The sequence below is a fragment of the Erinaceus europaeus genome, chromosome 10 (assembly GCF_950295315.1).
Source record: "Erinaceus europaeus chromosome 10, mEriEur2.1, whole genome shotgun sequence".
Lineage (NCBI taxonomy): Eukaryota > Metazoa > Chordata > Mammalia > Eulipotyphla > Erinaceidae > Erinaceus > Erinaceus europaeus.
Genome location: NC_080171.1, coordinates 96,515,248 through 96,541,248, shown reverse-complemented (window position 1 = coordinate 96,541,248; position 26,001 = coordinate 96,515,248). Strand labels below are relative to the sequence as shown.

Sequence of the window (26,001 nt, the reverse complement as noted above, 5' to 3'; positions counted from 1 at the left end):
TTAGCTAAGCATTTAAGAACTTCTAGTAGGAGTTAAGACTATGCAGGAGAGGATCTGGCACATTTTGCAAGAATGCTAGCATATATATATATATATTTTTTTTAAATTGATTTTTCCCTTTTGCTGCCCTTATAGTTATTATTGTTGTTACTGATGTCGTCATTGTTAGATAGAGGACAGAGAGAGGAGGGGAAGAGAGGGAGAAGGATAGACACCTGCAGACCTGCTTCACCACCTGTGAAGCTGCTCCCCTGCAGATGGGGAGCCCAGGGCTGGAACTGGGATCCTTAGGCCTGTTCTTGAGCTTCGTGCCATGTGCGCTTAACACGCTGCGCTACCATCTGACTCCTAGAATGTCAGCTTCTAAGCATGGAAGCATGGCCTTTAAATGTTTTTGAATAAAATGAGAATATAGTCAGGATAGATTTATTAACACATGAAAATTAACATGAGTTCAGATTTTCAGTAAGTTTTCTTAAAAGTTGTTTAGTTGTAATGTGTGTGTGTGTGTGTGTGTGTGTGTGTGTGTGTGTGTGTGTGATAAAATTGGGAGTCAGGCTGTAGCACAGCGGGTTAAGCACATGTGGCACAAAGCACAAAGACTGGCTTAAGGATCCCGGTTCGAGCCCTGACTCCCCACCTGCAGGGGAGTCGCTTCACAGGCGGTGAAGCAGGTCTGCAGGTGTCTTTCTCTCCCCCCTCTCCGTCTTCCCTCCTCTCTCCATTTCTCTCTGTCCTGTCCAACAGTGACGACATCAATAACAACAACGATAATAACTACAACAATAAAACAATAAGGGCAACAAAAGGGAATAAATAAATAAATATTTAAAATTTAAATAAAAAAGAATAAAGTCACCTTCACCTCATGGATGGGGAGCTTGAAAGAATCACGTTAAGTGAGATTAGCCAAAAATAGAAGGATGAATATGGAATGATCTTACTCAGAAGTAGAACTTAAGAAACAAAAACAGGACAGGGAAACAAAGTAAAGCTTGGATAGATATGGTGTATTATACTAAAGAAACGGACCCTAGGGAAGGAGGGGCAGGGAGGGGAGGGGGCTGCTAGTGGGGGTAGGGTGGGTGGGGAGCTTGAGGTCCTACTGCATGATGATGGAAAAGGACCTAAGTGGGGGGGGGGGTGAATGTTTTCTAGATACCTATCTTGGCAAGATAAACTGTACTCATCTGTCAACACTGTACTATAAACCATTAGCCACCATAAATGTAAAAAAATGTTTAAATATAAATACAGAACATAGGCTTTCTCCTAAAAAAAAAAAATCATCTACATTTTCTTTGTTTTCTGCTAAGTAACCTCACCCCATTTTTTTAAAAAGAATTATTTACTTATTCAGGAGAAAGATAGGAGGAAAGAACCAGACATCACTCTGGTAGTTGTGCTACCGGAGATCGAACTCAGGACCTCAGGTTGAGAATACAATGCTTTATCCACTGCGCCACCTCCTGGACCACCTCACCCCATTTTTTAAAATGATTTATTTGAGGGGGTAGTTAAGCCGGAAAACACAAGGACCAGCATAAGGATCTTGGTTCGAGCCCCCAGCTCCCCAGCTGCAGGGGGTGAAGCAGGTCTGCAGATGTCTCTTTCTCCCGTCTTCCCCATCTCTCGATTTCTCTGTCCTGTCCAACAACAACAGCAATGACGACAATAGTAATAACAACAATAAGGGCAACAAAATGGGGAAAATGACCTCCAGGAGCAGTGGATTCGTAGTGCGTGCATGCACCAAACCCCAGCAATAACCCTGGAGGCAAATAAATAAATAAATAAATAAATGCTTTATTTGCGAGGACTAGATAAATGGACAAATGAGACATCACAGCAGTGCTCCACTGTCCTTAGAGCTCCCCCAGTGCCATCTAAAGTTTTCGTGTGTGGTATTGGAGCTCAAACCCAGTACCTCACATGAACTGTCTTCCAATTCACTCATACATTTTCTTTCCTTCTGTTTTTGATATTGAGTCTGTCAGCATGTGTGATACCCCTGAAGTGGTGCATTTTGTGTGTTGCTTGTGTGTACTCTAGATATTTAGTCTCTCCCCTTTTTTAGATAATGTATTTTTTTTAAATTGTTGTACTGACACTAATATGTATATTTCTTAATAGAATCAGTGTGCTCAAAATATATATGATTGAGACAAACGCTGGCAAATTATTTATGAAAATAGGGAAGTTTGGTGGGGGGAGAGCTGGTGGTGGTACACCTAGTTTAGCGCACACATTACTATGCACAAGGACCTGGGTTCGAGCCCCTGTTCCCCATCTGCATGGAGGATGCTTTATGAGCGGTGAAGCAGGTCTCTAGGCGTCTTGTCTTTTATCTCTGCTTTTCTATCTACCCCACCACCACTCTTGATTTTTGTGTCCTATCAAGTAAATAGAAAGAAAAAGTAAGCCCTGTGGTCCGGGAGGTGGCGCAGTGGCTAAGGCACTAGACTCTCAAGCATGAATGAGGTCCTGAGTTCTATCCCCGGCAGCACATGTACCAGAGTGATGACTGGTTCTTTCTCTCTCCTCCTATCTCTCTCATTAATAAATAAATAAATAATTTTTTTTAAAAAAGAAAAAGTAAACCCTGATACATGAAAAATAATGCTGAATTCTAAAATAAGACACTTTTGTGGGTAGGAAGGGAATCTTTATTTTTCTTAAATATTTATTCCCTTCTGTTGCCCTTGTTTTATTGTTGTACTTACTGTTGTTGTTGTTATTGCTGTCATTGTTGAATAGGACAGAGAGAAATTGAGAATGGAAAGGAAGACGGGGAGAGAAAGACAGACACCTGCAGACCTGCTTCACCGCCTGTGAAGCGACTCCCCTGCAGGTGGGGAGCTGGGGGCTCGAACCGGGATCCTTACGCCGGTCCTTGGGCTTTGCGCCACCTGCGTTTAACCAGCTGTGCTGCCACCCGACTCCTAGGAAGGGAATCTTGTGGGCTTGGTGCTGCACATGTTCCATAATGTTATCTGGATGGTAGTTAGCTGTATGCATATGTAAAAATTCAGCTTGAAAATTTTCACTTTATGTAAATTACACCTTGAAAGGGAAATAGTAAGAATCATATCTGGAGAGAATGATAAAATCTTGACCACTACTTAATCACTGACTGTATTTGCTCATTTTATTGTTTTTTGCAAAAATCTGAAATATTACATAGAAAAGATAAAGCGACTAGTAAGTGCTCACTCTACAGTAGAGCGCACACTTTACCGAAAATGAAGATTTGCATTCAAGCCCTGCGATACCACACAGACCACCTGCAGGGGGTAATTTTATGAGTAGTAGAGCAGTGGTGCAACGTCTTTTTCTGTCTCTGTCTCCCTATCTCTCTGTCTCTCACCTGATATTTACTTTTAAAAATGGCCACTGTCCCAAATAGGATTACGCAGCCGTCTGTACTGTCAGGATCCACCCTGTGGGAGAATTTCCACACACAGCCTACTAAAAATTCTGGTTTTGGTAGAGAGACATGCTAAACATTGTGTAGCACAGTAGATGCATCAAAGAGCAGAAAGTTATACATTCGGGTAGTATGTATAGACAACCTAAGGGGTAGTAGTCTACAGAAATCTCTATGAACCGGTTGTTTGCAGAAATCTCTTAGGAAATATGGAGATTTCTCAGAACACTAGAAACGAACCTGCTCTGTGACCAAGCATTTTCTCTACTGGGGATTTACCCAAAGGAAAGAAAAGCACCTACAGAAGAGATTTAAGAAAACGTAGGCTCTTAGCAGCACAACTTCATTAGCCAAAACCTGAAAGCAACCCAGATGTCCAACAACAGGATGAGTGGCTAAAAAAATTGTACTATATAAACACAATTAAATGTTACTCAGCTGTTAATTATGAAGTGGTCTCCTTTGTGTTGTCCTGCATGGAACTTGAAGGTATGTTAAGGGAGATAAAGCAAAAAGAGAAAGACAACCTGCAAAGGAGTCGCTTCACAGGCGGTGAAAGCAGGTCTGCGGGTGTCTCTCTTCCTCTCCCCCTCTGTCTTTCTCTCCTCTCTCAATTTCTCTCTGTCCTATCCCAACAACAACAACAACAGCAATAACAACAATAACAATGACAGTAAACAAGGGCAACAAAAGGGAAAAATAAGAAAATAATAATAGAGAGAAAGACAAATACTGAATGATCTCACTTATTAATGGGACTTAATAAGTAGGGACAGGGAAGAAGAACAAAGTGAATGTGGACTGGGCATGTTATATTGCAGCAAAGCAAAGGACTCTGAGGAAGGAGAGAGGGAGGGGCAGAAGAGAATTGTGGGGTTCTGGTACATAATGAAATTGTACTCATGTCAGTGACTGCACTGTAAAGCATAACCCCCCCCCCCCATAAAAAGAAAATATGCCGTAGAACATTAAAAAAAGGCCACTGGTCAGTGGAATTGTGCAGGCACTGAGCCTCAGTGATAACCTTGGTGGCAATAAAATAAAATAAAGTCTTGTCTTTCTAAATATGTCAAATTTTACCTAGTTTCTGAGAGATGTTTATTTATTTATTTATTTATTTTTTAATATTTAATTTAACTTATTTATTCCCTTTTGTTGCCCTTGTTCTTTTATTGTTGTAGTTATTATTGTTGTCGTTGTTGGATAGGACAGAGAGAAATGGAGAGAGGAGGGGAAGACAGAGAGGAGGAGAGAAAGATAGACACCTGCAGACCTGCTTCACCGCCTGTGAAGCGACTCCCCTGCAGGTGGAGGGCCGGGGTTCGAACCGGGTTTGAGATGTTTTTTTTATAAGCATGCTCAATACTTATTAAGGATTTGCCATGTACTTGATACTGTGTGAGCTTTCTTTTTTTTTTTTTTTTTTTTTTTTACCAGAGCACTGATCAGCTCTGGTTTATGGTGGCGCAGGGGACTGAACCTGGGATTTCGAAGCCTCAGGCATGACAGTCTGTTGGCATAACCATTATGCTATCTACCTCTGCCTGTGTGTGAGCTTTCTTATGCTCTTATTGAACAATGTTATTTTGCTTGTCTTAAGGCATCTGAAGCCCTGTGAACTTGCTGAAGTAGGGAGAGCTTCCCATTCTTGGTCTCTAAAGAATACCTAAACTGGGGAGTCGGGCTGTAGCGCAGCAGGTTAAGCGCAGGTGGCGCAAAGCACAAGGACCGGCATAAGGATCCCGGTTCGAACCCCGGCTCCCCACCTGCAGGGGAGTCGCTTCACAGGTGGTGAAGCAGGTCTGCAGGTGTCTATCTTTCTCTCCTCCTCTCTGTCTTCCCCATCTCTCTCCATTTCTCTCTGTCCTATCCAACAACGACAACAATAACTACAACAATAAAACAACAAGGGCAACAAAAGGGAATAAATAAGTAAAATAAATATTAAAAAAAAAAAAGAATACCTAAACTGGACCAGCATAAGGATCCCAGTTCGAACCCCCGGCTCCCCACCTGCAGGGGAGTCACTTGACAAGCAGTGAAGCAGGTCTGCAGGTGTCTTTCTCTCCCCCTCTGTCTTCCCCTCCTCTCTCCATTTCTCTCTGTCCTATCCAACAATGACATCAATAACAACAATAATAACTACATCAATAAAACAACAATGGCAACAAAAGGAAATCAATAAATAAATATTCTTTTAAAAAAAGAATACCTAAACTGTGTCAAGCGTAAAATCAAGGTACTTTGTTGATTCTTTATTGCCACAAATGAATAATCAGTATTTTTATCAGAGATCAGTGTTCTATATTAGAAGTCTTATTAAAGCTTGTATTGGGTGGTCTTTAATACCCCCATATCATGAGACCTGGGCATTGGTATAGTCTGGATAAAACACTGGTCCTGAGTTCCATCCCTGACAATGCATATATCAGTTCCTCTGGTTCCTCCTCCTCTTCCTACTCTCCCTCCTCCCCTCATAAATAAATATGTATTTTTAAAAACATCCCAAAATAATTCCTAACATTTTCTTATTTATTTATTCTCCACAGTTATTGCTGGGGCTTGGTGCCAGCTCTATGAATCCACTGCTTCTTGAGGCTATTTTTTCCTTTTTGTTATTGTTGTATATGACAGAAAGAAATCGAGAGAGGAGGAGAAGATAGAGAGGGAAGAGAAAGATTAGACACCTGAGGACCTGCCTCACCACTTGTGAAGCAACCCCCCTGCAGTTGGCAAGCCAGGGGCTCGAACTGGGATCCTTGCACCAGTCCTTGTACTTTGCTCCATGTGTGCTTAACCTGTTGCACTACCGCCTGGCCCCGCTAATATTTTCTTAATGTCAAGAGCAGTGCTTTGTTCTTTACAATAAAACCCAAAGTAAAAGGAAATATTTATTTCCTGGTTGTATGAAAAAGGATACTTTAAAAAAAAAAAAAAGGCAAGAAATTCTTCTCTAAACCACATTGGAAACAATGCCAACTTGGTTCTGGGCCCTGCCCAGAGTAATGATGTAAGGGTTTGGGAGAGTACATAGCACAACTGCCAAAGCTCATACTGTTTAATTTCAGTACCATCTGTCTGTCCGAATCCACAGAATCTGTCAGAATATATATATTTCTGTTTGTACCAAATTATTTATTTATTTAAAAATATTCCCTTTTGTTGCCCTTGCTGTTTTATTGTTGTAGTTACTGTTATCGTTGTTGTTGGATAAGACAGAGAGAAATGGAGAGAAGAGGGGAAAAACAGGGGGGGAGACAGAGGAAGAGGAGAAAGAGAGACACCTGCAGACCTGCTTCACCCCCTGTGATGGGACTCCCCTGCAGGTGGGGAGCCGGGAGCTCAAATCTGGATCCTTAGGCCAGTTCTTGCACTTCACGCCACGTGCTGCACTACCACCGGACTCCCTATTTATTTATTTTTTTAACCAGAGCATGATCAGCTCTTACGTATGGTGGTGTGGGGGTCTTGAACCTGGGACTTCAGAGCCTCAGACATGAGTCTCTTTGCATAACTATTATGGTATCTACCCCTGTGTTTGTACCAAATTATAATCATGTATCTTGATAAAGCAGTGGAAGTAAAGTGTTACTATTTGATTACTTTTCTGCTTTTAGATGTAGTGGTGCTATTTAGGTTCTCACATACTTCTAAAATAATCCTTTTCCCCCAACTCTTAGGACTTACTCTCCTGAATGGTTTCTTCCAAAGTGTGACACAGAGAATTTACAGCCTGCCTAGTTTATCTTTTGCAGGGGGTAAGCTTGTGTGCAGTTCTACTCAGGCATTTCCATGTGCTACATTCTATTTGCCAGGTCTCAGACTCATCCAAAGTACAGTATATGAGTATGCAATTACTCATACACATATACATGCTGGCAACAGCATATATTTTGCTAACCTCTCTTAGTGAAAGCTCAAAGCCAAAGAAAACCAGATGTTCTTGGGTCTGGCATCCTGTTCAGAGCTCCAAATAGCACGACTTCATTTGGGAATGCACCAGTTTTACTTAACACCTGCTCTTGCTAACCATCAGATTTTTATGACCACAGGTTCTGGGGTTTGCCTCTTTGCTGAAAGAGCGCCACAGCAGAGCTGCTTGGGAAGTAGCTGTCTCATCATTTAGAAGGAATAATTTGACTTGCTTTAGTAGGTATGTAGAAGGTAGCCTTGATTTTGGGGATTAGTTTAGAATAGAACAGGTGCAGCTGCAGCTGTAGCTCCTTAACCAAGTAAGGCCTTGTTTAATTTTTAAATAGTCTGAAACATTTGGCATCAACATAAGTGAACCATTATGGGCTCTTTGGCATCTAACATAGTACCTCACACCATTTAACATCTTGGTGTAACAAGCAGTGTACTAGATTCTGATCATCAGTAAGATCTTTTTTCAAGAAGACCACAGTCTGGTAAAAGGTAAATACTCTTAAATAAATTTTAGTTCACTGATTTTGTCCTCTATGCTGTTTAGTATTTTTGAACAATATACTTATTAAAACAGCTAAAGATGACAGCCCACAGCATTAACTTCATGACCTTTTAAGAACAAGCTCTGGAATTCCTTTCAATTTCGAAGTATGTTATTTGTTTGCATTTTGGCCTCATTACATACCTCTTCTGAATTGTCCAGAAGTGAAGATTTGTGGAATCTGGAGAGGAAAATAATATAATAACAGAGAAAGATATTTCTTTTATTATTATTATTATTATTGTATTTTATTTACTTTATTTTTGAGAGAGATGCAGAGAGGGAAAGACACAGAGGCAAATACCAGAGCACTGCACAGCTCTGGCTTATTGTGGTGTGGGGGACTGAACCTGGGACTTCGGAATCTCAGGCATGAGAGTTCCTTTGCATAACCATTATGCTATCTACCCCCGCCCAAGATACTTCTAAGGAGATTCTTACAATTTATCTTTCTGTTCTAAGCAGTGTTCTTACTGGTTCTTAATCTAGAAAGCATGTGATAATGTACATGTCCCTTTCACTCTGTTATTGAACTGCTCTAAGACTAATAGAAAAAATTATTTCCTGCTATCTAAGAAAGGTGGGCTACCATTTCTCTGAATTATTGCATATTTAGGGCAACAGCTTTTTTCCTTTCTAATCACCTTTACCCCATAAATTTCTAGACAGATAAGATCACATTTACTTAGCAGAAGTAACATTCTTACTATATCTCATTATTCTTTTAGCTTCTCCTCCCCATTTTTGAGGAAGAGTGCATGAATATTCCCTTTTGCTCTCTCATCCATGAACAGAATATTAAATTATTTATGTTCAAACTCATGCCCCCACAAAACATTTACTGGTGCTACTAAAATATTAGTAACTAATACTTAATGCTCCAAGTTTTTAGGCTTTTACAGATTAAAATATTCTAAAAAGGAGTTGCATAATTTTCATAGTAACCCTTTAAGACAAGTGCTTTTTCTCATCTTATCTCAAAAAACAGGTAACTGAGTTGCCCATGATCACAGAACTTGAATGTGGTAGACCAAGATTTAACCCAGAATTCCTCAGAAGAAATATATGCAATAGACTCTGTTGAGTGCCTCCATCATAGCATGTTGTTTTACTTCTCTTCAACTTTTTGGATGTGAAGTTGATCCTATACTACAGATATTCACTAATTTGTGCAGCACTCAGTTTTTCTTGTTATCTCTCTTAAAAGTTTTTTTTTTTTTAATATCTTTATTTTTTGGATAGAGACAGAAATTGAGAAGAAAGGGGGAGATAAAGAGGGAGAGAGACTTGGAGGCCAGGTGGTGGCACACCTGGTTGAACACACACACTATAGTGCACAAGGAACCAGGTTCAAGCCCCTGATCCCCACCTGCAGGGGGACAGCTTCACGAGTGGTGATGCAGTGCTGCAGATTTGTCTCCCTCTCCTTCTCCCTCCCTCATCACCCCCTTACCTCTCGATTTCGGGCTGTTTCTGTCCTAAAGATAATAAAAATTCTGGCTGTCTTTGTCCAATGAATAAATAAAGATAATAAAAAAATTTTTAAAAGAAAAAGGGAGAGGGACACCTGCAGCACTGCTTCACTACTTGTGAAACTTTCCCCCTGCAGATGGGGACGGGGGACTTGAACCTAGGTCCTTGCACATTGTAACATGTGTGCTCAACCAAGTGCACCTCCAACCAGCCCCCCCTTTAAAATTTTTTTAAAAATATTTATTCCCTTTTGTTGCCCTTGTTGTTTTATTGTTGTAGTTATTATTGTTGTTGATGATGTCGCTGTTGTTGCATAGGATAGAGAGAAATGGAGAGAGGAGGGAAAGACACCTGCAGACCTGCTTCACCACTTGTGAAATGACTCCCCTGCAGGTGAGGAGCCAGGGGCTTGAACCTGGGTCCTTATGCCAGTCCTTGTGATTTGTGCCATGTGCGCTTAACCTGCTGCGCTACCTCCTAGCTCCCAAGCCCCTTTCTTTTTAATAGTTCTGTGGTTAGTTGCTGTCATTCATTCTTTTTTTTTTAAATTTTTAAATGTTTATAAATATTTTCCCTTTTGTTGCCCTTGTTTTTTATTGTTGTTGTAGTTATTATTGTTATTGATTATTGCTGTCGTTGTTGGATAGGACAGAGAGAAATGGAGAGTGGAGGGGAAGACAGAGAGGAGAGAGAAAGACACCTGCTTCACTGCCTGTGAAGTGACGCCCCTGCAGGTGGGGAACCGGGGACTCGAACTGTGATCCTTACTCCTTACTCCTTACTCCTTACTCCTTACTCCTTACTCCTTGCACTTTCCACCACGTGCACTTAACCCGCTGCGCTACTGCCCAACTCCTATTCACTTCCTTGATGTGAAAAAACTGGTGCTGGAGCAGATTGCTTGTCTAGAGTAATATATCTTAAGGAAGAACAGATTTAGGACTTGAATATAGGTTTGCCTGACTCTAAACCCCAAACTTTTAAATACCACAAGTAACTTGGTAGGAAACAGTAATTAGCTAAATCTTCCAATTATGACATGACTCTCAGAGGACAGAGCTTTGTTCTTTTATATCTCCACAGTACAAAAACTTAATAGACATCAAATAAAATCTCAAGGTTTTCTTTGATTTTATACTGAGTCTCCTGCTTCCAGTCAGGTTTTGGTCATAGTGTATTAGGACTTTTGCTGAGACTGACTTATGTTTGTTAGCTGCCTCTGCATAGAGCTAAATTGGAGACATTCATTTCAGAATGTAATAATTTAGTAATGGAGACTTCCTGTTTTCTAGTTTTCCACACTTTTCCCATAACAACTGAAAGTCTTTAAAAATATGCTGATTAGATTCATGTGAAGGGAAGGCTAGGGAGAAAAAAAATTTCCATCCCATTTGCCCCATTGTCAACAAATAAATATGAGAACTTTTCTTTCAATCACAATCATTAATTTAATTCAGTTAGCACTTATTGAGGGCCTGCTATGTATTCAAGTCTGTAAATCAGGAAAGTAAAAGTCAGAGAAATGTGTACATTTTGAACTGCTATTCATACTCCAGTAATTAATCAGTTCGGGTAAAATTACTTGGTTTCCTGAGCATTGATCTCTGACTGATGAATGCAAACTAACAAGGGTTTGGAGTTCATAACCTACCACAAAGCTGAGTGAGTGAGTCAAAGAGAAAGGGGGCGGGGGATGAATTAGACTGAGAGGGAATTAGCTCACTAAACTCAATTTTAGGGACTAAAATTGCCTTGTTTCTATATTTTTCAAATTACTACATTGAGTTGGAATGAATTTCACAACTTAAAACTGACAGAAACCCCTATCTAACTTAAGCCTCCTCTACTCCCCTGTGAGCTCTAGACATACAGGCCGTAAGGTTTCTTGGCTATGCAGGTTGGGCACTTGTTGGTGCTTTTGCTCATCCTATACTTATGCTGCAAAACTCCCTATCTTTTCCTTTACTTTTCTGAACATTCTACTTATCTTTCAAAACTTACCTCAGATGTTTCTCCTCCTTACCATGTTAAGGACCTTTATTTTGGGAGTCCATGTCCCTAGGTTTTTCTTTATAGTAGTTAGACCTGTGTTAACAGTTTAAGGTTTATTTCTTCAGTTAGTATGTGTGTTCCTCTTCAGATGGTTTAAGTCACTTTTCTCCGTTTCCCACAAAGTAGGTGTTCAGTAACTCTTTGAATGAATAAATTGTGCTCTTATTCTATGACCATGGTACTGCTTAGCTGGTGTATTGTGCAAATACTGAACACGGGGCCTCTTCTGGGGCTTCATGTATATATGTTCAATGCCCCAAGAGTAAGTTTTCTCTGTGCCCTACTGCTTAATATTTTTTAACTTAATATGGATCTACAAAACTGTAAGATAATAGAGGGGTATAATTCCATATAGTTCTTAGCACCAGAGTTCTGTGTCCCTACCCCTCCTTTGGAAACTGCAGTAATTCTCCCAAGGTCACTGATATGGGCTGATTCTTCAACTATCTATATCTATGCATATGTATTTCCCCCATTTTTTTCAACAGTCCTTTCTTCGCTTCCTTTATAGGTCACCACTACACTTACCACTACTTACTTCCAAGTGTCTTTCCTTTTTGCCACTCTCAAATAAGCCAAATCATGCCTGGCTTCCTCTGGTGTTTTCCAGATTCACCTCCCTTTCATTGATGGTACAAAAACAAGGTTCCTGGTGACAAACACTTTGGGTTCTGCTGGAACAGGATTTCAGAGCCCTCTGGTTTACTTCCCCTACTGTTTATCCCTCTAGGACTATGGACCAAAATTCTTTTTGTGGTACAGAAGGTGGAAATTCTGGCTTCTGTAATTGCTTCTTCAGTGGACATGGGCATTTGGCCTGACTCTTTAAAGGAGAGAAAATTCCCTAATGGGAGGGAGTTAACGATAATTGAATACTACTGTGTGGTGGATACTAGACATTTTGTCACTAAAAACTCTGTATGTGGAACTTAGTATTTTCCCATTTTACAGCTGAAGCAACTGAGACTCAATTTCTGTCACAAATTTAGTGATGAAGCTTTGACTAGGCCTACGCTATCTTACTATCTGTAATGTTATCCCTACATTTTGATGTCTGCCCCAAAGGGTCAGTTTCTTAGTCATATGTATTAGACCATTAAAAGATCATTGTACATTTCTAACAACTCATTTTTTATTCATATACATCTATTTTTTTGTCACTAGGGTGATTATTGGGGCTCAGTGCCTTACACTGATTCCACTGTTTCCTGTGCCTTTTCTTTTTTTCTTACTTTTCTTAGAGATAGCAATAGAGAGTGGAGTAGGGGAGAGGGAGAAAGAAACTCGGTACTGCCCCACTATTCATGAGACTTTACCTCTGCAGATAGGAACCAGACTTGGGGCCTTGTGCATGGCAGTCTGTGTGATCTACTGGGTGCACCATGGCCCAGCCCCTCTAGAAACTATCTTAAAGTACTCTTAAGTGCTTTGGTTGTATTGTTGCAGAAAGGGATGTCTTTCAACAGGTAGAGCACAGGGCTTGCATGCCTGAGGTCCCAACTTCAACCCTGATACAGCTTAGACCAGAGAGCTGCTCTGATCTTTCCATTCCCCCCCCCATCTCCTTCCTCTTACTCATTAAAATAAGTCTTAAAACCATAATGTTAGTGTCAATTTTGTTTTATTATATGCAAAGTACTTTTACATTCACACACATCCTTAAGATTATGTTTTGCTTTTTACAAAGCAATAGGGAATGAGTTCATGACCTTGCTTATGTGCAATAGCATTGCGTAGCCTCCCCAGTATAATTTCCTTCCTCTCCCCTCCCCTTCCCTCCCCTCCCCCCTTCCCCTTTCTCTCTTTCCTTTTTGAGAGGGAGTCCCCTCTGTTTTTGCTTGGTACATAAAATAAAAATAAAAGGTCCAAGTATAACTTAGATTGTATACCTGCCAAAATCTAAAAATATATGTATTGCTTTATTATTGGATAGAAACAGAGAAATTGAGAGGGGAAAGAAGGAGAGGTAGGGAGAGAGGCAGACACCTGCAGCTCTGCTTCACCACCTATGAAGCTTTCCCCCTGCAGGTAGGACCAGAGGCTTGAACCTGGGTTCTTGTGCACTGTAGTGTGTGTACTTAACCAGATGTGCCACCGCCTGGTCCCTAGAAATATATTTTTATCAGACGTAATGTTACACTGTACTGCTTCATATCTTTCTGATCTTGAAATCCAGTTCTTCTCAAAGTTAAGAGCAGAAAAATACTTCATAGTCTATAACAAGAAAACTTAAAAAGTGAGGAAGAAAAATCTCACTAAATTCATAGAAAAATCAGGTTTACAGTGAAATGAGCTAGCCTTCTGCATTTAAATTGAGCTGTTGTTTCCTAGCAGTATTTGACAACAGACAAGTCGTAAGTTTTAGTGTCTTCATCAGTGAAATGGAGGCAAATGCAGTGCTAGATATTTTAGTTGATCATGATTACTAAATGATATGTTCATAAAAGCATGTTATGAGGGGCCGGGTGGTAGTGCAGTGGGTTAAGCACACATGGTGCAAAACACAAGGACCTGCATAAGGATCTCAGTTCTAACCCCTGGATCCCCACCTGCAGGGGGGTTGATTGACAAGCAGTGAAGCAGGTCTGCAGGTGTCTGTCTTTCTCTCCCCCTCTCTGTCTTTCCCATCTCTCTCCATTTCTCTGTTCTCAGCAACAACAGCAGGAATGGCAACAATAAAAAGAACAACAACAATACGGGCAACGAAAATGGGAAAAAAATAAATGAAATAAAAACAAAGTGTCTGAGCATAAGTTTTTAAAAAATATGTATTTATTCCCTTTTGTTGCCATTATTATTATTATTATAGTTGTTACTGATTTCGTCGTTGAATAGGACAGAGAGAAATGAAGAGAGGAGGGGAAGACAGGGGGAAAGATAGACACCTGCAGACCTGCTTCACCACTTGTGAAGCGACTCCCCTGCAGGTGGGGAGCCAGAGGCTTGAACCGGGATCCTTAACCTGGTCCTTGTGCTTCGCGCCACCTGTGCTTAACCTGTTGCGCTACCGCCCGACTCCCCCTGAGCATATGTTTTTTTAAAAAGCATCGTATGCCTGGGAGATAGCTCACCCAGTAGAGAGCATGCCTTACCATGAGGGAGAATATAGCTCCAACACCAAATCGGAGCACTATAGCACTTGAGGAAGACGCACAGATGGTAGAACAGTGCTGAGGTGTCTGTCCCACTGTGTTTCTGTATCTGTATATCTAAAATGTTAATAAAAACGGATGAAAAAATTGACCTGGGAGGGAGCCATGTAGTCATACATGCATGAGGCCCTGAACTCCTAAAAATTATCTTTATTAAGCATTCATGGAGATGGGGCTAGACACCATCAAACACTGAAGTGGCATTATTTTTTTTCTTTGCTCTAGTAGAGGCAGCATAGCTCCATGCATAGATCACTTTTACTATGTTTATTCCAGAAATTATCTTGTCCATAAAGATCTGTGAGGAGGAGTTGATTTACTAGAGGTCTGAGTAGTAGTACTTGTGAAACTAGCCTTTTTTTTTTTTTAATGGGTAAAATCATCCTTTTATTTTTCTTTCTTTTTTAATATCTTTATTGAGGGATTAATATTTTACATTTGACAGTAAATACAATAGTTTGTACATGCATAACATTTCCACATAACAATGCAACCTCCCCACTAGGTCCTCTGTCATCCTTTTGGGACCTGTACTCCCCCCACCCACCCACCCACCCCAGAGTCTTTTACTTTGATGCAATACACCAACTCCAGTTCAGGTTCTACTTGTGTTTTCTCTCTGATCTTGTTTTTCAACTTCAGCCTGAGAGTGAGATCATCTCATATTCATTCTTCTGTTTCCGACTTATTTAATTTCACTTAACATGATTTCTTCAAACTCCATCCAAGATGGGCTGAAAATGGTGAAGTCACCATTTGTGTGTGTGTGTGTGTGTGTGTGTGTGTGTGTGTGTCTGTGTCTTGTTTTTGCCTCTAGGGTTATTGCTAGGACTCGGTGCTGGCATTGCAAATGCACTGCTCCTGGAGGCCACCTTTCCCCCATATTTTTGTTGCCCTTGTTGTTCTTGTTGTTATCATTATTGTTATTGTTGTTATTAATGCTGTTGTTGTTGGATAGGACAGAGAGAAATGGAGAGAGCAAGGGAAGACAGGAGGAGAGAAAGATAGACAGCTGCAGACCTGCTTCACCGCCTGTGAAGCGACTCCCCTGCAGGTGGGGTAGTGAAGCAGGTCTGCAGGTGTCTATCTTTCTCTCCTCTCTTGATTTCTCTCTGTCTTATCCAGAAATGACAGTAATAACCACAACAACATTAAAACAATTAGGGCAAAAAAAGGGGGGGAATGGCTTCCAGGAGCAGTGGATTCATGGTGCAGGCACCGAACCTCAGCAATAACCTTGGAGGCAAAAAAAACAAAAACAAAAAAACTTGCAGTTGAACATATCTATTTGCTTGAATCAAACAGAGCTGAAGGTGTACATTATTATTTTATGAATTATAGACTTATCTTTTTAGATTTTACTTCAATATCTCTCGTAGATTCTTTTGCTTGGAAAACCTCCTGTCTTATAAACTTGAGATGTGATTTTTTTCCTAGTCATTTTATGGGGGAAGGGTTACTGCTTTATAGTACAGTTGTTGGCACATGGGTACACCTTGTCATCACCATATGATAGGTGTCACTGTAACGTATGTGCTTCACTGGGTGTGCCACTGCCTAGCCTCCTTGCAGGACACTTTTTGATAACATATGGAGGCCAGGTGGTGACTCACCTAGTAGAGCACATGTTGCCATACTTGAGGACCCAGGTTCAAGCCCCCAGTCTACAGGGGCAGAAGCTTCATGAGTGGTAGAGCAGTTCTGCAGGTTTCTCTGTCTTTCTCTGTCTCTCACTCTCTGGGAAAAAAGGGGGGGAGGGGAAGGCCATTGGGAATGGTAGAGCTCTGCAGGCATGGGGCCCCAAGGATAATCTTGATTAAAAAAAAAAATTAAAGATACAAGTTTCTACTGGCTTGCTTTTTCTAGTTCCTTTTTTTAAAAAAATATTTTCAAAATTAAAAAAAATACTTATTTTCCCTTTTGTTGCACTTGTTTTTTATTGTTGCAGTTGTTGTTGTCATTGATGTCGTCGTTGTTGGGTAGGACAGAGAGAAATGGAGAGAGGAGGGGAAGACAGAAGGGGAGAGAAAGATAGACACCTGCAGACCTGCTTCACTGCCTGTGAAGCGACTCCCCTGCAGGTGGGGGGCCGGGGGCTCAAACCGGGATCCTTACGCCAACCCGATTCCTCCTTTCTTTCTTCTTTAAAACAAATGTATAAATGTAGTAGAAAATCACTGCATCCTATTGCTTTTATTTTTTGAATATATTATTTCAAAATATATTTATCCACTACTTAAAGGGAGGGGAAGAGAGGAGAGAGAAAAAAAATGAACACCTGGCATATACAACACCCAGAACACCATTTTCTTACTATGTATACTTAACCCGCAGCACCACTGCCCAGCCCCCAAGAACACCATTTTCTTTCTTTCTTCATTATTTTTTTATTTTAAAGAATTTATTTATTTATTCATGAGAAAGATAGGAGGAGAGAAAGAACCAGTCATCATCACTCTGGCACATGTGCCCCCGGCCCCCCACCTGCAGAGGAGTCGCTTCACAGGCAATGAAGCAGGTCTGCAGGTGTCTATTTTTCTCTCCCCTTCTGTCTTCCCCTCTCTCTCCATTTCTCTCTGTCCTATCCAACAACAATAATAAAACAACAAGGGCAACAGAAAAGAATAAATAAAAGAAATAAAAAATAATATCTAGAAAGAAAGAAAGAGATGTATTGATTCTGGCAGCCCAGGAGGTGACACAGTGTGGATAGTGTTGGAGTCTGGAGCATGAGGTCCTGAGAGTGATCCCTGACATCACATGTGCCAGAGTGATATTCTGGTTCTCTTTCCTACTCCCATAAATAAAGCTTTCTCTTTTAAATGATTCTGTTTTTAATATTTTACTGTGTTGAATTTATCTAGCATTATACCATATAATCTCAAATTCTGATTTTCCACCCCTGTAATATGAGTATAATATACACATTATAAATGTATAATGTACAGTGAAATGAGTATAGGTGGGGTTGGGTGTTGGCGTACCAGATTCAACGTACTTGTTACAATGCACAAGGACACGGGTTCAAGTCCCCACCTGCAGGGGAAAGCTTTGCAAGTGGTGAAACAGTGCTGCAGGGGTGTCTCTTCCTGTCTCCCCCAACTCAATTTCTGGCTATTTATATTCAATAAATAAAGATAATTTAAAAACAATAAAAATTGAGTATCAGTAATAAATTTTCTATACTCATTTAATTAATTCAATATTTTTATATTTTGTGAGTCAGAATTCTTTGTGCATTCTTGACATACTTTATCTCTATATGTTTGTTTTAATTAGAATAAAATCATTGAATTGTCTGCTCTGTAAATCAGTTTGAAACTTCTGTTTCCATTATCTGTTTTTTTGGACAAGTCTTGGACAAAGAAGTGAATCATAAGCCTTTTCTGCATTTTCACAGAATTTTTATTTCCAGAATATTTTCTGTGTGTCAGACATAGTTCAAAACAGAAGAAGTGACTTAATCAAGATCACTTAAGGAAGTAAATGTCACAGACAGAGCTTTGACCTGTGTTCTCTTGACTCTAAGAGCTGGTTTTTTTGTTTGTTTGTTTGTTTGTTTGGTTTTTGTGCCCAGCATTCAGAATGGCACAGGAATCTAGGAACTGGGCTGGAAAGCTAGTTGACTGCATTGGCTGTATGCTTTGCTGTATGGCCCAGGTTTGCACCTTTGCACCGAATGGGAGATACTGTGGCACCAGAGGAAGCTCCAGTCCTGTTCTTACCCTCTGTCTTTCTGTTCATCAGTATTTGTGCGGAAAAAGACTTACTGCAATTGTAAAACTGTGTATAAGACCTTGGATCCACCCACCCACAGCCCCTCAAAAGACTATATGTCTAGCTCATCTGATAGCAAATTTAGAGTTTAGTATGAGCTAGTACTGTTGATAGAAGTCCTTGGAATTTTTTTTTTTTAAGATGCTCCTAAAACCTTGAGGAGGACTAATATAATCTAAATTATTTGAATATTCCTTGTAAAAAGCTTTAGTTTAACATTTCTTTGAGATATTTCTATGTAGTTTTGTTTGTTTCAGTCATTTCAGCAACGGAGAATAAAGTTTCTTGTTGCATATCTTTTTTTTCCATTTTTTTGTAATTTTTAAAATATTTTATTGATTTATTATTGGGTAGAGACAGCCAGAAATTGAGTGGGGAAGGGGAGATAGAGAGACAGAGAGACACCTGCAGCCCTGCTTCACCACTTGTGAAACCTCCCCACCTGCAGGTGGGGACCACGGGCTTGAACCCTGGTCCTTGCGCACTGTAATGTGTGTGCTTAACCAGGTGCGCCACTGCCTGGCCCCTTTTTTCTTTTCTTTCTTTGTATCCCACAGGACAGTCTTTCTTTCTTTCTTTCTTTCTTTCTTTCTTTCTTTCTTTCTTTCTTTCTTTCTTTCTTAATAAATTTTTAAAAATATATTTATTAATGAGAAAGAACCAGACATCACTCAGGTACACGTGCTGCTGGGGATTGAACTCAGGACTCTCACGCTTGAGAGTTCAATGCTTTATCCACTGCGCCACCTCCCGGACCACATCTTGTTGCATTTCTAAAGTCCTCTTTTCTATTATCTGGGGGAGGTAATTCACTTAAGAATGTGTGTGAACTTCTTGTGTAGACTAGAGTTTCTTAGTTTTAGCTATTTTGTCTAAAAGCTAAAACCAAATCTGTAATAGAAGGCTGACAAAACATTGGAGCCATGCTGGTTACTTGAGCCAAGTATGTTTGACACAGTTTTGGCAGAACTAGTCTACTGGAATAACCGTCTAGCATGCAGATATTTTCATTTATTCCTGTTGAATTATTGACATAGCTACATTAGTATTTTACTATACTAGATTATAAAAGCTTGCCTTGTATGTTGAATAGTCCCAGTCTATAAGAAGTCATATCTTGAAGATTTAAGAGGAAAGGTATAAAAGTAAGTAATAGCCACCCTTTAAAAAAACTCAACTATAGAGGGTAGATAGCATAATGGTTATGCAAAGAGACTCTCATGCCTGAGGCTCGGAAGTCCCCGGTTCAATCCCCCACACCACCATCAGCCAGAGATGATAAGCACACTGGTAAAACAAACAAACAAACAAATAAATAAACAATAAAATATTTTTTAAAGGATAGTTCTTTCCTGATTTTTGTAGATAAAGTTGTGCTACTCCTATCTTATCTTCCTGGTCCTTGACAATTTCTTTATTACAGACAAAGAAAAAAAAGAATTTTGGGGAGTTGGGTGGTAGCGCAGCGGGTGAAGAGCAGGTGGCACAAAGCGCAAGGACTGGCCTAAGGATCCTGGTTCAAGCCCCTGACTCCGCGCCTGCAGGGGAGTCGCTTCACTGCTGGTGAAGCAGGTCTGCAGGTGTCTATCTGTCTTACTCTCCTCTCTCCATTTCTCTCTTCTCTATCCAACAATGACGACATCAAAAGCAATAATAACTACAACAACAGTGAAAAATGACAAGGGCAACAAATAATGAAAAGGGAATATATATATGTGTGTGTGTGTATATATATATATAAGAATTTTTATTTCAAAGTGTTGTCCTACTTATTGTATGTATAGATATGTATGTTTATTATTTTTACGTAGAGATTAATCTCTTTTATGTTCAGGTGGATATGTAGTTGAAGAAAAGAGATCTGGATATAAGCATGGTCTAAATCAGTGCTATTCAATAGAATTTGGAAAATGTTAGGAAATGTTTCATATCTGCACTTCCCTTTATGATAACCGCTAGTTACATGGAGCTGTTGAGTGTATGAAATGTGACTAGTGCAACTGCAGAATTGGCAATAATAATACTAGTTATTATTATTATTACAATTATTATTATTGGATAGAGACCGAGAAAAATTGAGAAGGAAAGGGAACATAGAGAGAGAGACCTATAACACTGCTTTACCACTCCTGAAGCTTTCCCCCTGCAGGTGGGGACTAGGCATGTGTGCTCTACCAGGTGCACCACCACTTGGCCTCAAAAATTAAAAATTTAAATTCAAATCAGAATAGCTACCGTGTGGCTGGTGGCTACTGTACTGGACTCCAGCATCATTTGATGTCATAATTAATATATTTGTTTGACAAGTAATGATAGAACTTTTATGGTTACTGATATGCTTTCCAGAAATAGTGATTTGATATGTGTTCAACTTAAAATACCAGAGTATGATATTCCCAAAGTACTTTTTGATCATTCATGATGTCATTTGATGAAGCTTTCAGTGTGATATAATTTAGGACTTACGTTCCCTAAATGGAAAGGAGAAAGTCATAAGAACAAAACTTTACATGTTTCATGTGCAGTTGAAGTGGATGGCATTGTGGACTGTTTGTGTTCAGGTTGCATGATGAGGGCCTGGGAAGGACCCAAATACTGATTTAGAGTTATCTCTTCTTGTGTAGAGTTTTATTTCTTTAGAAATAGAGACTGGTAGAAGCTGTTTCTAAATCTAGCCAGGGAGCTATAATTTGGTAATCAAAAAGAAAATGTAGTTTTCCTTTCTAACATTGCCGAATAAGTCCAGAGGGCTTTATTTTGAAAAAATGCAACCAGAACTTGGAAATTTACAAGGTAAGGTTAACTTTTAAAGTGATAAATGTTTTCCAGAAAAACTTTTTGTGGAATTAATGTATTTTGTATGATATCTTAAAGAAAGGATTGTTTCCTTGAATTCTTGATATCTTTTAAAGATACTGATTTTATTATATGTCACTTTATTGTTAAGCATGTTTTTTCTCTGTAGTGCTCCTTTCTTTTCTACCAGAGCTCACAACTAACAACTGGATGCTTTTGATTTTTTTCTGTGTCTGGGCTTTGAATGAAGTTCCCTGTAGTCGGAAAAGAGAGCACATGGGACTCGTGACTTTATGTACTCCAACAATAGAGCTTTTATGACATTAGAGATGGTTTAAAAAAAGCTAGAAGTAGCTCTTAAACATGGCATCGCTGTGTTGCCTTTTTTGTTGTTGTTGTATTCTTCGAGCTGCCAGGAGTGCATCAGGCCTGTAATTTCCTGTTCTCTGAATCCCCCCCATCTTTCTGCAGCTTCAAGCTTTGTGTCCCACAGCCTGTGACTCTGTGCTAACAAATCGCTATTGTCCAGTGGGGCGAATGGTGGCTGGAACTAAAGAATTGCTGTCTGGTTTCTATTCAAATCCAGGTAGTGAGATATATGAATGGACTTTTCGAATCGTCATGTGAACAACATCTGCTCGGCATGAAGGCTCAGAGCCATGCTAGGAAAGATTAACTTCGAGGCTGACCCTTTGTGATAGAAGGTAGAAGCATTCCCAACTATCAGTTTATTCGCACTTAATTTTCCATTTCATCCCCACACATAGGATTAATTACTCAGTTACTTAGTTACTTATCTGTTAAGCAGGAAGTGTTTTTGTTTGTTCATATAGAAGTTGGGGAAAATGCTTTTTAAAAAAACAAAACCAAAAACTTAGAGCACTATTATTTTGTCAAAAGTTTTCACCATATATCTGTTGTGACACAAAGTTATCTTTATAACATACATGCAAAATGAGAGAACCCTTTTTTTTTCTTTCCAGGGTACCATTCTGTTAAAATTCTTTCAAAGAGGGAAACCCCTTCATTTTCAATGCATATTAGTTTCATTTTTCTCCCAAAGTTCAAATTTTTACAAAGAAAATTGAAAACCCTCAAATGCTACATAGTAACCAAACAAACTACAGACCTTGTTTAAATTAGGAACCAATTTAAACTTTTGTTAGTAGAGTTAGGATTATTTTAAAAATCAGATATGGAAGCTAGATTATAATTCACAATTCTCATTTGTTCTTGGAAAATTATTTTTCTTTTGTCTACCTGGAAAAAAAAAATGTGTACAGGCATGAAGGGCCATGCTTTTTACATTCTTCCATATCACAGGTACTGTGGAAGGGAGAGCCTTTTATGTTTCTTTTTTGTCTTAAACTCAGACAGCTTTGTAAGCACTGGTGTGTAGATTACAAGAGTTAGACAAAAGCAGGCGCGACTGAGAAGAGTTGGGGGTGGAGGGGAGCTCGGGGCACTTCCTGTCAGTCAACGCATTCCAGATCACTAAAAAATTTCCACACCCTCAGCATTCCCTTTTGCCCACCCCAGAGCCCAGAATTTTCTGATTCCATATGTTGTGGTATTTATCACACTTCTCTGTATCACGGAGCTCTGGCTAGACTGCTTCAGGAGGTGCATTCCTTTGGATTGCACAAAGCATAGCTGGGAAAATGGCTGGCAGTTTCAGAATCTGGTCACGATCGCACGCATGAGCACCTCACACATCCCCCCCCCCCCCCCCCCCCCCCCGCAGCTGGCTGACCTGTCTCACCCACTGCTGGCCTATCGAACGGCCAGGACTGTCTGGTTTTGGCTCATGTCTTTGTCCATGTCTGGCTTAGTTCCTCTGTCTATGCTTGCCTCTACCCCCACCGCCCCAGGCAGCACAAGTGTTTGACCACACAAAACTACAGATAGAAAAGGTGGTAAAAACTTGAAACTTTGCTAGATTCTCCAACAGTTTATTCTTTTGTGAATTTCTCTCTTTAAATACTCCATCTTAAGAAACAAACATAAAATTAATTATCTAAAGGCAAATTATGCAAAGCAACCTTTGTGTTCCTTATAATAACTGACTTCATAACTCTCTCCAGCTGCGTTATGGGCTGTGTATAAAAAGCTTCTGTTCTGAGAACAAAGGAGCACGTGCAGAAATGAGACTAAAAAATTCACTGACACTATTTCACTACACAGATTACTTAAAAGATTTTAGTCAAACCTTTCAACATATTCAATGTTAGAATAGTTTTTAGTTAAAAAAAAAAATTGAAAGTGCTTACCCTGTAAAAGAACCGAAGTAGTCCTGAACTGTTACGTAAGACTTTTTACAGTTGGATCTTTGTCAAAAAGGGGTGGGGGTGATGGGAGAAAGCAGCAACAACAATCAAAAAAGTTCGAGCTGCTGTGGCTAGAGGACAACTTCTGTGTTTCCAGATAGGATTCTTGCTGTAGAAATGGAACTTCCAGCCAACAGAGCATCCTGTCCCGGTGGAGAAATGCATTTGTCAGTTTAAAAAAAAAAAAAGATACTGGAATCCAGGCTAGACGAGGTATTGAACCGCGCCAGATTTCCTTGCAGCCCTGTCTGCTCAGCTCGCATTGAACTATATATGACCCAGATGATGGACAGAAGCACATTCAGTCATGTGCACACTGGAAGAAAGCGGATTTGCTGGTCCCTGGCAGTGCAGGGGTTTGTCTTCTGATTGGACTGTGCCCTGATCAGTGAAACGTGAAGCCCTCACCATTCAGAGGCTGTAATTCAGGACTGGCAGTTTGAGTGTCTGGCTGCCTCTAGTCACAGGGTTGGGGGGGGGGGAGAGGGAGAGACTGAGACTTTGAAGGTGTTGCTTTTGTTTGGTGGCATTACTACTCAAAGGCTGCTCACACCTATGTATTTCTGTCAGAAGAAATGTTAGCCTTTCTGAAATACAAGAAGGCAGTCAACTTTGTGACTCTTGTCATCTTAGGTTGATGAAATTTGCTTTAACTTAAATCCGTTATTTAAGAGGTTTTTTTGAGATTCTAACTAAGACATATTCAGAATACAACTTGGCCTTGATCTTATGGACTTAATAAGATAAAATTAAAGAGCGTTTTACTTTGAAGCTTTCTAGGTGATTTAAATTGTTTTTGATGAAAATTGGGTGGATGGATAGCAGAGTAGCTGATTTTTAGATTCTGGAGTCTTTGCTTTATCTCTTTATTATTCCCATGTGTAAAATGTGCCATTATTTTTATATAAGATTATCGAGGGAACGTCAATCCAAATGTAGACCCTATTGAGCTGTAATATATTCTTTGATCATGTGAATAGCCAAGTCTCTCTAGTCTGAGCTAACCCTTGGGATTTACTTCTCATCTTTCACAACCACTGCAAAATCACATAGAATTATCATTTGTGTTATTTTTTTTGTTTAATATGATAGTTGCTTTGTTTAATAATCACTTAAAATTTTGGAGTAGTAAATTTGTATAACGAGAACTTGGCACTGATACATGAAACCTACTCTATATGGAATAGTCATTTTTTTTCCTGGGAATGTCTCATCTATTTAAGAATTAACTTATACATATTCCTAAACTGGTGTTCAGACACAAACATTTTGATTCATTTTGTCTTTCTTAGACCTTGTAGAAATAAGCCCATGATTGGTGTCTAGCATCTGTCTATTTGCTGCAAGTACTTGGTTTGGATAGTTGTATAATTTTAATTTATTACTTGACTTATTATTATAGTAATAATTATATTACAGAGTCCTCTAAGGCCCACCCTAGAATTCTTTCTGTACTATAATCTGGGACCTAGTTGGGCTGACATGCTACCAGATGGAAGAAGAGGGGATCCCACACAGTCTCTCTCTTTGTATCCCACAGGACAGTCTGTCTGTCTGTCTTTCTTTCTTTCTTTCTTTCTTTTGAATGAGACATTGAAGGAAGGGAGAGGTATAGAAGGGCAGAGAGAGAACACCTGCATCTGTTTCACAACTCATAAACTTTCCCCCTGTAGCTAGGGACTGGGGACTTGAACCCTGGTCCTTGTCACTGTAATGTGTGCCACTGCCTGGCCCCAGGAGTGATCCTTTCTTTTCTTTCTTTTTTTTTTTTTTCTTTTTAAGTAAATTCAGTTTTGGATGCTGAACTCAGGGGCCTTGCTCATGTACTGTATCTTTGAATGGCTCATTTAACTTCTTTATCCAGTCGTCCATTGATAGACATCAAGGTTCTTTCCATTCCTTGATTACTATGAATAATAGAGCACTGGCCATAAGGGTGCATTTGTCCCTTTCCCTGTTTTGGGCTGCTTTTTCATTCAGGGATAGGGAGAGACACCATAGCACTGCCAGAATCTTAGCCCTTCCCATGTCGTACTAGGGCTTTTGAACATGGACCATGCACATGGCAAAGCGTTCACTCTTCTTAGTGAGCTGTCTCTCTAGCCCTGACACTTTTTAAAAAATATATTTATTTATTCCCTTTTGTTGTCCTTGTTTTATTGTTGTAGTTACTGAATAGGACAGAGAGAAATGGAGAGAGGAAGGGAAGACAGAGAGGGGAAAGAAAGACAGACACCTGCAGACCTGCTTCACCACTTGTGGAGTGACTCCCTGCAGGTGGGGAGCCGGGGGCTCAAACTGGGATCCTTCCTTGCTCCTTGCGCTTCGCACCATGTGCACTTAACCCACTGCGCTACCGCCCAACTCCTGCCCAGACACTTTTCTAAGGAGAGACTTGAGCCAAAGCAGTAAAGATTTTTATTAAGGAGATTAAATTCTAGTGGAGAGACAGAAGAATAAGTTAACAAAGTCATATGAAATAAAATATAAGGGAGTTCGGTGATGGTCCATCCGATAGAACATATACAC

At 39.9% G+C, this 26,001-nt stretch overlaps 1 long non-coding RNA gene across 1 annotated transcript; it reads right to left on the bottom strand.

Annotated features, from left to right (window-relative positions):
* Positions 1-1,521: 1,521 nt before the first annotated feature.
* On the bottom strand, positions 1,522-23,718 carry LOC132540916 (uncharacterized). Its single transcript, XR_009552094.1, has 3 exons — positions 23,416-23,718; positions 8,040-8,076; positions 1,522-1,646 (listed from the first exon to the last, which is right to left on the bottom strand). It is a non-coding gene; the product is annotated as an uncharacterized LOC132540916 (long non-coding RNA).
* Between the last annotated feature and the right edge of the window lie 2,283 nt (positions 23,719-26,001).